Consider the following 13,163-nt stretch of genomic DNA (forward strand, 5'->3'; position numbering starts at 1 on the left):
ACAAATCGATACACATTCCTGGGAAAAGACGAGGAGTTGGCAAAAAGCTTGAAGGCAGAGAAAGGAGCTGTCAGCAACAGCAAACGTATTCACTGATACACAGTTCGAGAAGGCAAGGGCGGAACAAGAAAATAAACATTTGATGGACCAGCGACTTGTCCTTCAAGAGCAGATTCAAAAACAGGTCATTACTCTTCACAATGCAATGTCATACAGAGCATCTTGAGCAACAGAATGGCAGAACAGTGGAACAGGCTCGATGAGACTCTGCTAACTTACAAGAAGACTCTAAACAAAGTACTTGAGCCCCGTAATGAAAAGGAGAAGCTGTTGATGGACTTCCATGTGCTACAGGGCTCCCTCAGCTCTGGGCTTGTCCCTCAGGAATGTTACAAAGTGAGACAAAATGAATTTACTGACACTCTGAATGAACTGACAACCCAGTTTCAGGGCAGACACAGGAATGGTTACTATTCTGGGGAGATATTGAGAGGTACAACAATGAGACAGCAGTGCTGAAGGAAACACTTGCACATCTGCAAGGAAACTTGGAGCAACATTACATTCCCAAAGAGGTCTACGGCAGGCTGAAGATCAGGCACACAGATGGCAAGTGAAGGTTGTAGTTCTCACTGAAGAAGCATGAGCTCTTGTAAAACCAATTGGCAAAGAACAATCACAGAATGTGACCGTGACAGGGTGCATAGAGGAATTCTACTCCGCCAAGCACAAGCCAATGACTGGAGAGAACACTACATGGGGCAGAAAGCAGCCCTCAGTCACAGCACAGCTGGAAGGACATACTTCCGAAGGCCCAGCAACAAAACCACATTCAAATGTTGACTTGGTTTATCACCTCTCTTCCCTGTTTGTGGAGCTGGTCTGTTCTCCTTCTCAGGAGGAGAACGAAAGGCCAGGCAAGCCCACAGTGCAGGAGGTTACCACAACATCCCCAGTGGAGGTGACACCAGAGCCAGAATGAGTTTCAGCAGAGCCCCTGCCTCCACCAGCGACCACACTGCAATCGGTTGAGATGACGACCTACACACAGGTCCCAGCGACTACCAGCCAGTGTGACAAAACCACAGAGTCCACAAGAACAAGGCAGCAGCCCGACACCAACACTACTCAACAGAGGTGAGTGGCCTCTACACTCTTCCTCCATCCACAAGACTGCTCCCCTTCAATCCTAGGAGGCTTCCAGATGCCAGAAAAAGCAGGAGAAGAAAAAGAAGAGATATGGCTGACAACCATCCTCGCAGAAAGAAACAAGCACCACTCATGGTGCCAAACCATTGCCACAGCGAGCTGACCGAGCAGGCGTGGGGCAACACTCGCCAATGGAAAAAGTGTATGAAGCCATGCTGGCATCCAACTCCAACCAATGATCCACCACCATGATCAACAGTCCCTAGATCCTACCTCTCCCAGCTGGAGGCCTCCAGACTGCCTCAGACCCTGACTTCAAAGATTTGAAGGGGCGAGACAGGGTAGTATGAACTCTGTTAATGCATGTTGTTAATGCTGTAATGTTAATCACAAAGTAGTTTAGAGTTAAAATAGTTATAGTTGCAACACTGAAGTTAAGTACACATGCCTTATGATAACACAAGACTTGAATCAAACTGTAAGTAACAACAGTCTGTCTATATCCAGGGGATAAAGGCTTGGAGGGAGGTGTAGTTGAAGGATCCAGTACATTAAGGGTTAACCTGGGACTGAGTATAGTACCGCTCACTGGTGATGTAAAAAGGCACCTGACATCGAGTTTCGGTCAGCAATGTAGAGTTAGGAAGCAACATGTACGCAGTCATCTCCATACCTGAAGCCTCTACTGTAAATATGTTCATAGCTCAACAATGTTAATAAAGACTGCTTGGTAACTTCTACAAGACTGCTTAATGGTGTCTGAGCAGTACACTAGGGTAGCAACAACCTAACAGGATAATAAACCCGATGAGGGAGGGACAAGACTAAGGTATTTAACATCCTTGAAGTGGATAAACCCGCAGAGGGTGGATGAGATGTTTCCCAAGTTGCTGTTCACCATCTACAAGGCACAAGTCAGGTGTGTGATGGAATACTCCCCATTTGCCTGGATGAGTGCAGCTCCCACAACACTCAAGAAGTTTGATACCATCCAGGACAAAGCAGCCCATTTGATTGGCACCCCATCCACAAACATTCACTCCCTCCACTACCGATGCACAGTAGCAGCAGTGTGTACCATCTACAAGATGCACTGCAGGAATTCACCAAGGCTCCTTAGACAGCACACCAAACCCATGACTGCTACCACCTAGAAGGACAAGGGCAGCAGATAGATGGGAACACCACCACCTGGAAGTTCCCCTCCAAGTCACTCACCATCCTGACTTGGAAATACATCACCGTTCCTTCACTGTCACTGGGTCAAAATCCTGGATCTCTCTCCCTAACAGTACTATGGGTGTACCTACACCACATGGACTGCAGCGGTTCAAGAAGGCAGCTCACCACCATCTTCTCAAGGGCAATTAGGGATGGACAATGAATGCTGGCCAAGCCAACAATACCCACATCACATGGATGAATAAAATAAAATCAGGGGCTATTTACCTTCATTTTCCCATCCTCTGTGGCTACAGCCATGGTACCGGCAGCTAAAGTTGTCCCATTGTTTAAAAAGGGATAGACTGAGTAATTACAGGCCAGTCAGCATAACCTTGATGATGGGGAAACTACTGGAAAAAGTTGTGAAGAACACTACTAATAGGGGAATGATTGATGGAATTTTTGTGACTGGAAGGCAGTTTCCAATGAGGTTCCTCAGGGCTTAGTATTCTGTCCTTTGCTGTTGGCGATATATATCAATGATTTAATTTTAGACCCTACATTTAAGTTTAAGAAGTTTTCAGATGATACCAAAATTGGTCACGTGGTTGATAGTGAAAAAGAAATCTGTAGACTGCAGGAAGAAAGCAATGTTCAGATGGGCAGAAAAGTGGCAAATGGAATTCAATCTGAACGAATGTGATGTAATGTAAGGGAATACACAATAAATGGTAGGATACTGAGAAGTGTAAAGGAACAGAGGGGCCTTGGAGTGCATATCCTCAAATCCCTAAAGTTAACAGGACAGGTAGATAAGGTGGTCAAGAAGGGACAGTGGATACTTTCCTTCATTAGCTGAGGCATAGAATATGAGAGCAGGGAGGTCATGCTAGAAATTGTATAAAAACACTGGTGAGGCTACAGCTAGAGCATTGTATACAGCTCTGTTCACTGCATTATGGGAAGGATGCAATCACACCAGAAAGGATGTAAAGGAGATTTGCAAGGATATTATTGGGAATGGAGAAAGATTGGATAGGCTGGTTGTTTTCTGTGGAACAGAGGAGGATGAGGAGAGATTTAATTGAAGTGTATAAAATGATGAGGGGTTTAGGTAGATCAGATAGGAAGAACTGATTTTTGTTAGGAGAAAGGTCAACAAAGAGAGAGTATAAATTTTAAATAATGCACAGATTGAGACTGCGAAGGTTTGGAAATCAGGTGTGCAAGGTAGTGCTCAGCACATTTTACAATGATTGTGTAGCTGAGGGTGTAATGTGTGTACTCAGTGTGAGTATTTGGGGGTTGGTTGTGTAAGATTTGTAGATAGTATGTTATGAATAATTGGAGGTGAGTGTGCACTTTCTATTGTGAATGTTTGGGCACTTGGGTGTAATCAGCACTCAGAGGGAGCGAGTTTGGATTAGATCAGTAAGCTGGTGTGGGAACTGCCATGTACGATTAACCTGTGCCCATTCAGGCAAGGTGCATTCTGCCCAGAGCAACAGCAAAAACTGGTTCATTAAGACTCAGAGCCAGAAAGAGAAGTGGAAATGGGGAAATGCACATTGAATGTGCCCCCTGGTGAGCACTGAAGGACACAGGAAGAGAGAGGTCCACTTCTCTCAGAGTCCAGGAAGGTCTCCAGACTGACACTGAGAAGGTCGTGGGAGTAGATAGCTGTACAGACCAATGCCAGCAGTATAGCTCCAGGATTTGGACATAGTGCCACAAAATGTTCAATGACTTTGCACAGGTGGTTAATATCAGTGAATTCATCTTCACAGGCTTACTAATGAATACCAGCCTCATGTAACTGCCCCATTCGCTACCCCTCCCACTTCATTAACCTGCCAATAATCCCAATTAACCTCACCTCACCCTCATGCACTTAAAACTACTGCAAACCTCAAACCCAGCTCTCTACGAATGCATGTGCTGTCAGCTATTCATCATGATAGGCACATTACCCAAATGCATTGTGCCACACTCACTGACACAATCTCCTCTCCTTGGACAAGCTGGCCCATAATTAGAGGCAATAACACTTAAAAGGCAAGGGACAGACATGACTGCTCATGCTCACTCCTGTGCAGGAGACGGTGCTGACCATCACTGGATCAGCTATGACTGGCAGGGCATAGAGGATGATAGTATATTCTGACTGAATCCTCCACCTCATGTCTCACCACCCCCTCATGCCACAATCTTTTCTGATTTACAAGCTGCAGATGGTATAACCATCAGCTTTCCCCTCGATCCCTCCCCTTGACTCTACCCTTGTGTCTTTAACCTATAAAATATCCAAGAACTACCACCCAGTCAATAATTGGTAGCCAGCAACATCAACTTTACATTCAGTGGGTGACCACCTTTATTGTGGTACATCACAACATCGCCCACAAGGCAATGCCTCTGCAGCCAATGACTACCTGCATCATGAGAGGGTTCCACTATCCTGGCAAATCCACATTAATGCTCTATTCTGTCTCTTTGTTCACAGAGAACACAATGAACTCACCTCTCCAGATGTCTCTTGTCTCTCTGTGGGCATGCAGTGGGCATGAAACTGAGAAATGTTACATATGCTGCCTTGCAAGGTTGAAAATGGCAACAATCATGTCAAGTCAGCACTCAACTCAGCACTGTCTGATACCATCAGCTGCCTGTAAACAGTTGCTTGGTAGTAGAGAGCTTAAATATTACTGAAAAGAGAGACATGTTGCTGAAGCTTTCATCCTGGACTCATCAGGAAAAATGCAAAAATACCAAATTTCAAAGGATCACAACAATTTATACTACAGAAGAAAAAGATGCTGATTGGTTGGCAAGTTGACTCTGATTGGATAAGGCATTGCTGTGGAAAAAGCAACAGGGAGCTATAGCCCACCCACCTCCCCCCCCCCCCTCCCCCCCCCCCCCCCCCACCCCCCGCAAGCTCCCAGGTAATTCAAAAAAGACACAAGGCTTGAACAAATTCCTTTTGTTGGTGGAGACTGATCCCTGTGTATGATTGTATGTCTCTTTCAGCAAGTATAAATGAGCCACATTATGAGCTCAAGTTAAATTGGTTGTTAGTGAAGCTATTAGCACACTCAGGATTGTTCATCAAGTGCTACCCAATTACAGAATCACATCTAACACTAGATGTATTGTTTCGGGTTTTGGAAGCGCGGGCTGGTCTGTGCTCTTACATTCTAGCGATTGGCTGATCAAATCAAACACCATGCTCCTCCAGTTGGTTGTAATAGGCAGAGTATAGAGGAAGTATACACTATATTCAGAATTTTAAATACCTCTGTCATCCCTCAACTTGTCCATCCTTTTCCTGATATGGAAACCCATACATTTCTGCGATCATCCTTATGAATCTTCTCTGCAGCCTCTCCAGTGCCTTTTCATAATATACTGACCAGAACTGAATGCGGGGGCAGGGGCAGGGGGGGCGGGGTGAGGGGACGGTGGATTTTTGTCAGCAGCGCACTGCTCTGATAACAGAGCTGGGAGTGTGAAGTGTGCCCCAGGCCTGTTCTTTTGCTTTTTGCCATTTCCCACATGACTGGGTTTGAAATGTTAAGTGCTGGCGATGTTCCCTGGAGACTTGCAGCTCTGCGGTGGGGGAAGCTTTTCATTGGTGAAACCTGCTGTCAGCTGACAATGTAGCAGCTACAGGCAGCCTGTTAGAGGGCCTCCTGGTCAAGCATGGAGGCTCTGCATTGCAGCCTGAAAGATCCATCGCTGACGAGCTTCACGTCCATTCGAAGAAGGCATCAGAATCCTTCGACATCGTCCCCCGATCATTTCACCCCCCCCTCCCAGAACCCAACCCACCCTTTATTACTGGTTCAACAACTCCGCACCCACTGTCAATCCATGTCCAAATACTGAAGCAGACCAACCCCACACTTCAGCAATCCCTCCCTGCACATTCTCCTTCAGGCCATCAGGGAAAGGCAGGAGGCGCTCTTTCCTGAAGATGGCCTCAGAAGATACTCCCACCAGATGAAGGCAGCCTGGACAGAGGTGGCAGAGGAGGTGAGCAACCGTGGGGTCATGCAAGGACTTGAGCCTAGTCTAGGAAACAGGTCAACGACCTGCTCAGGGGGGAGTGTAAATGTTGCATCTACAACAGGAGTGTCTCGTGTGGTCACCAATTATGTGCAAGTGGCCAGCTATCCCAGAAGAGTGAATGTGTGATCAACCTTGGTGCCACATAGCAATTGAGGCCAAAGTATCTGGATGTTTGCCTTTTGTGTGTGCTTAGATGTAACATGTGAATGACAGGACTGTATGTGTGATGGGGATGCATGCAGGCAAGGGGGTTAGGCATCACTGGACATGCCACTAACTGCACTGTCATGCAGGACAAGCAGACACACAATGCCAGGGAGAGGAGATGGCACAGGAGAACAAACGCCAGACATCAGGCTCCACACAATCACTGAGGAGGGGGTGAAGGAAAGCACTAGCAAGAAGGAAACACGACAGCTGGGAGCAGAGGGTGAGGCTGGACCAGTCTGGAGTAAGGAGGAAGAGGCAGTCATCCCACTGGAAACACTGGATGGATACGCTAGAATGTGAAATGTTCGGACTATAATGATGCTTAATGTGATTCCATTTGTTCTCCACTACAGGTCATCTCCATCCAAGGAGCAGTCCACAGCCACAGGATGAGCCCAGAGAATCCACCCCTGGAGACCAAGCAGCAGGTGGCCCAGAGGATGTACTGTCAGTACTTTCTTATTCATTTATGGGATGTGGGCTTCACTGGCTGGGACAGCATTTATTGCCCATCCCTAATTGCCCTTGAGAAGGTGGTGGTGAGCTGTCTTCTTGAACTGCTGCAGTCCCTGTGATGTTGATACACCCACAGTGGTGTTAGGAAGGGAGTTCCAGGATTTTGACCCAGTGACAATGAAGGAACGGTGATATATTTCCAAGTCAGGATGGTGAGTGACTTGGAGGGGAACTTCCAGGTGGTGGTGTTCCCGTCTATCTGCTGCCCTTGTCCTTCTAGGTGGTAGCAGTCATGGGTTTGGTGTGCTGTCTAAGGAGCCTTGGTGAATTCCTGCAGTGCATCTTGTAGCTGGTACACACTGCTGCTACTGTGCATCGGTAGTGGAGTGAGTGAATGTTTGTGGATGGGGTGCCAATCAACCGGACTGCTTTGTTCTGGATATTGTCGAGCTTCTTGTGTGTTGTTGGAGGCAAGTGGGAAATATTCCATCATACTCCTGACTTGTGCATTGAAGATGGTGGACAGGCTTTGGGGAGTCAGGAGGTGAGTTACTCGCTATAGGACTCCCAGCCTCTGACCTGCTCTTGTAGCCACAGTAGTTATATGGCTAGTCCAGTTCAGTTTCTGGTCAATGGTAACCCCCAGGATGTTGATATTGGAGGATTTGGTGATGGTAATGCCATTGAATGTCAAGGGGCGATGGTTGGATTCTCTTTTGTTGTAGATGGTCATTGCCTGACACTTGTGTGGTGAATGTTACTTGCCACTTATCAGCCCAAGCCTGGTCTTGCTCCATTTGGACATGGACTGCTTCAGTATCTGAGGAGTAACAAATGGTGCTGAACATTGTGCAATCATCAGTGAACATTCCCACTTCTGACCTTATGATGGAAGGAAGATAAAGCAGCTGAAGATGGTTGGGCTGAGGACACTACCCTGAGGAACTCCTGCAGTGATGTCCTGGGGCTGAGATGACTGACTTCCAACAACCACAACCATCTTCCTTTGTGCTAGGTATGACTCTAACCAGTGAAGCTTTCTCCCCCGATTCCCATTGACTCCAGTTTTTCTAGTGCTCCTTGATGCCACACTTGGTCAAATGCTGCCTTGATGTCAAGAGCAATCACTCTAACCTCACCTTGGGAGTTCAGATCTTTTGTCCATGTTTAAACCAAGGCTGTAATGAGGTCAGGAGATGATTGGCCTTGGCGGAACCCAAACTGGGCATCAGTGAGCAGGTTATTGCTAAGCAATTCCCATTTGATAGCACTGTTGATGAGCCATCTGTTACTTTACTGATGATTGAGAGTGGACTGATGGGGTGGTAACTGGCCGGGTTGGATTTGTGCTGTTTTTTGTGGACAGGACATACCTGGGCAATTTTCCACATAGCTGGGTAGGTGTCAGTGTTGTTGCACTGGAACAGCTTGGCTAGGGGCGCAGCAAGTTCTGGGGTTCAAGTCTTCAGCACTATTGCCAGAATATTTTCAGGGCCCATAACCTTTGCAGTATCCAGTGCCTTCAGCCATTTCTTGATGTCACATGGAATGAATTGAATTGTCTGAAGACTGGCATCTGTGATGCTGGGGACCTCTGGAGGAGGCCGAGATGGATCATCCACTTGGCACTTCTGGCTGTCTTCTGTGTCAGCCTTATCTTTTGCACTGATGTGCTGGGCTCCCCCATCATTGAGGGTGGGGATATTTGTGGAGGGTCCTCCTCCAGTGTGTTGTTTAAGTGTCCATCAACATTCACAACTGGATGCGACAGGACTGCAGAGTTTAGGTCTCATCGGTTGGTTGTGGGATCGCTTAGCTCTATCACTTGCTGCTTATGCTGTTTGGCACGCAAGTAGTCCTGTGTTGTAGCTTCACCAGGTTGACACCTCATTTTTAGGTATGCCTGCTGCTGCTGCTGGCATGCTCTCCCACCCTCTTCATTGAACCAGAGTTGATCCCCTGGCTTGATGATAATGGTAGAGTGGGGGATATGCCAGGCATGAGGTTACAGATTATGTTCAAGCACAGTTCTGCTGTTGCTGAAGGCCCACAGTGCCTCATGGTGGCCCAGTCTTGAGATACTAGATCTGTTCGAAATCTATCCCATTTAGCATGGTGGTAGCGCCACATAACACGATGGAGAGTATCCTCAGTGTGAAGACAGGACTTTGTCTCCACAACAACTGTGCAGTGGTCACTCCTACTGATACTGACATGGACAGATGCATCTGCGGCAGGCAGGTTGGTGAGGATGAAGTCAAGTATGTTTTTCCCTCTTGTTGGTTCCCTCACCACCTGCCGCAGACCTTTAGGACTTGGCCAGCTCGGTCAGTAGTGGCGCTACCGAGCCACTCTTGGTTATGGACATTGAAGACCCCACCCAGAGAACATTCTGTGCCCTTGCCACCCTCAGTGCTTCCTCCAAGTGATGTTCAACATGGAGGATTACGAGGGCAGTACGTGGTAATCAGCAAGAGGTTTCCTTGCCCATGTTTGACCTGATGCCATGAGACTTCATGGGGTCCAGAGTCAATGTTGAGGACTCCCAGGGCCTCCTGACTGTATACAACCGTGCCCCACCTCTCTGGATCTGTCCGGCCGGCGGGACAGGACATACCCAGGGATGGTAATGGTGGTGTCTGGGACATTATCTGTAAAGTATGATTCCATGAGGATGACTGTGTCAGGCTGTTGCTTCACCAATCTGTGGGACAGCTCTCCCAATTTTGGCTCTTGACCCCAGATGTTAGTAAGGAGGACTTTGCAGGGCCGACAGGGCTGGGTTTGCCATTGTTGTTTCCGGTGCCTAGGTTGATGCCGGGTGGTCCTGTTTCATGTCTTATAGACTTTGTAGTAGTTTGTTACAACTGATTGGCTTGCTTGGCCATTTCAGAGGGCATTTAAGAGGATTTGAAGTCACATGTAGACCAGACCAGGTAAGACAGATTTCCTTCCCTAAAGGACATTGGTGACCCAGATGGGTTTTTAATGACATTGGTTTCATGGTCATCATCAGACTTCTAATTCCAGATTTTTACTAAATTCAAATTTCACCATCTGCCATGATGGGATTCGAACCTGGGTCCCCAGATCCAGTGATGATGCCACTATGCCACCACCTCCCCCCATCTGCCTCATCGTTCACCTCTGTCAGTTCAGTTACAGCCACATGGTCCCTGGAGGGGTTGTGTGTAGATTTGGGAGGGGAAGCACAGATACACCCCAGCAACCAAGGGAGGAGCTGACCGCCGGGTCCCCAGACAGTCAGAGAGCTACTGGTGACCAGGCCCCTGCTGAACCCCCCCACTGATGCTGAGCCTCCAGTCACGGCCACACGAAGCCTGCTGAATATGCAGTGGAGGCTCAGGGAAAATATGGCGGAGAGGCCAGGCATTATGTGCAGCTTTGTGCAGGGTATGGAGGAGCTCAAGCACAACCTCAGTTCTACCAAGTCCAAGACATTTGAGTGCGTGGCTTCATCCATGGAGAGGATGGGCAGCCAGGTCCAGCATTTGATCCATATGCACTCTGACCTGCATTCCATCACTTTAGCCATGGGATCAGTGCAGCAGTGGCTGAGGCCCCTGGAGGGTCTCCCTGTCAAAGAGACAGGGAGCTGCCTTCACACAAAGGGATGGAGGAGGAGTGTGGCGATCCCCTCCACCATTGATCCTAATAGCTCCAGCAGCTGGGGCTGAGGGGAAGGCCCCTGCACTCATGCAGGAGGACACCCCGGTAGGCCGGAGCCCTAAAGCCCCAAGCATCCTCAGTCATCCAAGGCAGCAGGACATCATATTGAGCAGACTGCCCCCAACTCAGCTGTTGATGTCAGGGTTGCACCTGGACATAGCAGTAGGAAAAGAAAAGTGAAAGACAGTATGTGGACAAAGGTGATTTATCCATTTGTTTTGCACTTGTAAATATACACACAATCTAATTAATAAAAACAAAAAACTGCAGATGCTGAAAATCCAAAACAAAAACAGAAACAGAAATACCTGGAAAAACTCAGCAGGTCTGGCAGCATCGGCAGAGAAGAGCACAGTTCATGTTTCGAGTCTTCACGACCCTTCAACAGAACTGAACACACAATCTAATGTCATTTACATAATCATTTGCACCTATTGAGCAGTGTTGGGGCCTGTCTGGTGTAATGATCATGGAACAGCCCAGGTTTGTCACAATTTTGATGGTTACAGAGGAGATAGTGACATAGACATTATTCTGGAATGAGATGTGTAGCGTTTTTGTGCATTCTTTACGACATGTTCGTGTGAATTGTCACTGCTGTGATGAACATACTGTGGAACATGGCTTTAAACACAGGCACCGTTGGAAGGCCATTGTTACACTCGAAAGGGTTGAGCCCCCATTCACTGTCAGAGGGTGTGAATGAGACAGGTGCTGTCCCAATCAATACACTTTTAACATCAGACTCATTGGGCAAGGCAGGCAGGCTGCTGCAGGATGTCAACCTAACCCAAAGAGGCCCTTGGTACCAGCACTCACTAGCGAGTGTGTGACAAGGTTCTGCTCCCCACTTCATTCCAGGTGGTGGAGGGTGCAGGATTATCAGTAACTCAGAGAGGGAGGATGGCATGACTAGGTCTACACCCAGGAAGACAAAGAAAATCTGATGATGAAGCTAGGGTCATGTAGAAGTGTTATTGTTGTGTGAACCTTGTAACTTTGTGTATATCAGGATGTCCCTGGCACCCCTTGCATGTCTCCCCATGGCTCTGGCACCCCTTGCATGTCTCCCCATGACCCTGGCACCCCTAGCATATCTCCCCATGATCCTGGCACCCATTGCATGTCTCCCCATGACCCTGACACCCTTGCATGTTTCCCCATGGCCCTGGCATCCCTTGCACATCTCCCCATGTCCCTGGCATCCTTTGCACGTCTCCACATGGCCCTAGCACCCCTTGCATGTCTCCCCATGCCTTGGCATCCATGAAAGGCGCATTTGGATTTATGGTCTCCTCTTCATGCCCTGACAAACCCTCATCATCTGAGGAGGCTGATCTTCCTCAATCTCTTGTCCCTGCAACACCTGTCCATGTTGAAGCTCCAGGTTGTGCAGTGCACAGCAGAGCACCACTACTCGTGACCTCCTCTGGGGTGTGGATTGCAGAACCCCTCCCACTGGCCAGGGCAGCAGAAGCCCAATGGTGTGCTCTATGATGGCTCTGGGAGCTTGACCGTAGCAGTCCTCTGCCTCATTCTGGGAGCGCCTCACTGGTGTGATCAGCCACAGACACAGGCGACAGCCCTGGTCACTGTGGATTCATCCAGCAACATCAGCCGGGGCTTAGCTCTGGCTTTACGACAATAGGGTATGCTCTCTGCATTTTACAACTGCATTTTGAGGACATTTCAGCTGCCAAGCGTAACCTCATTGGATGTCTTGCCACCCAACACTCTAGCAACACCATTTGCCTACGAGAGACCCATATTGGAACTGAAGAAGCAGGTCACAATTACATCAAAGGCCCAGACCTACTGTGCTGCTCCCCTTATGCTAAGCAGGCCCATGCCACCCATGTCTGATCCGCCACCGCCTGTTGCAGCCCCACCCCTACCATCATCAGCCACATTGGGAGACACAATCAGGGTCAGCAGTTTCCATACTGTGTACCAGCCTCCCAGTGCCAGCTGGGAATAGCAGATCCTGCCAATGCTGCCTCACCCAGACACCCACATGGGAGAATTCAACAGCTGGCACACTGACTCAGGCTCCTCAGTGGGATCAATGAGTACCATCGACAACAGTGATTCCCAAACTATTCTCCACTGTGACCCCATTTTAACACTTGAAAATTAACATGATCCAGATGTCAAAAAAAAACAAAACAGAGCAGTAACACTCAATAAATCAACATATCCTTACATAACTATGAAAATCTGCTCTTTGAAGTACTTTGGAACAATTATTATTTAATGTTCTGATGCACTTTTCTACCGATCTCTCTGTACTCCCCAGTAACAGAAGATTTGGTGTAGCCTCGTCACCCACCACACAAAGCATAATCATCACTGGTGCATCATAACATTCAAGGCTATGGGCCAAGAGTAGGTAAAGGGGATTGGGTAGGGAGATCAGGGGTTTC

Source organism: Carcharodon carcharias, chromosome 9 (genome assembly GCF_017639515.1).
Source record: "Carcharodon carcharias isolate sCarCar2 chromosome 9, sCarCar2.pri, whole genome shotgun sequence".
NCBI lineage: Eukaryota > Metazoa > Chordata > Chondrichthyes > Lamniformes > Lamnidae > Carcharodon > Carcharodon carcharias.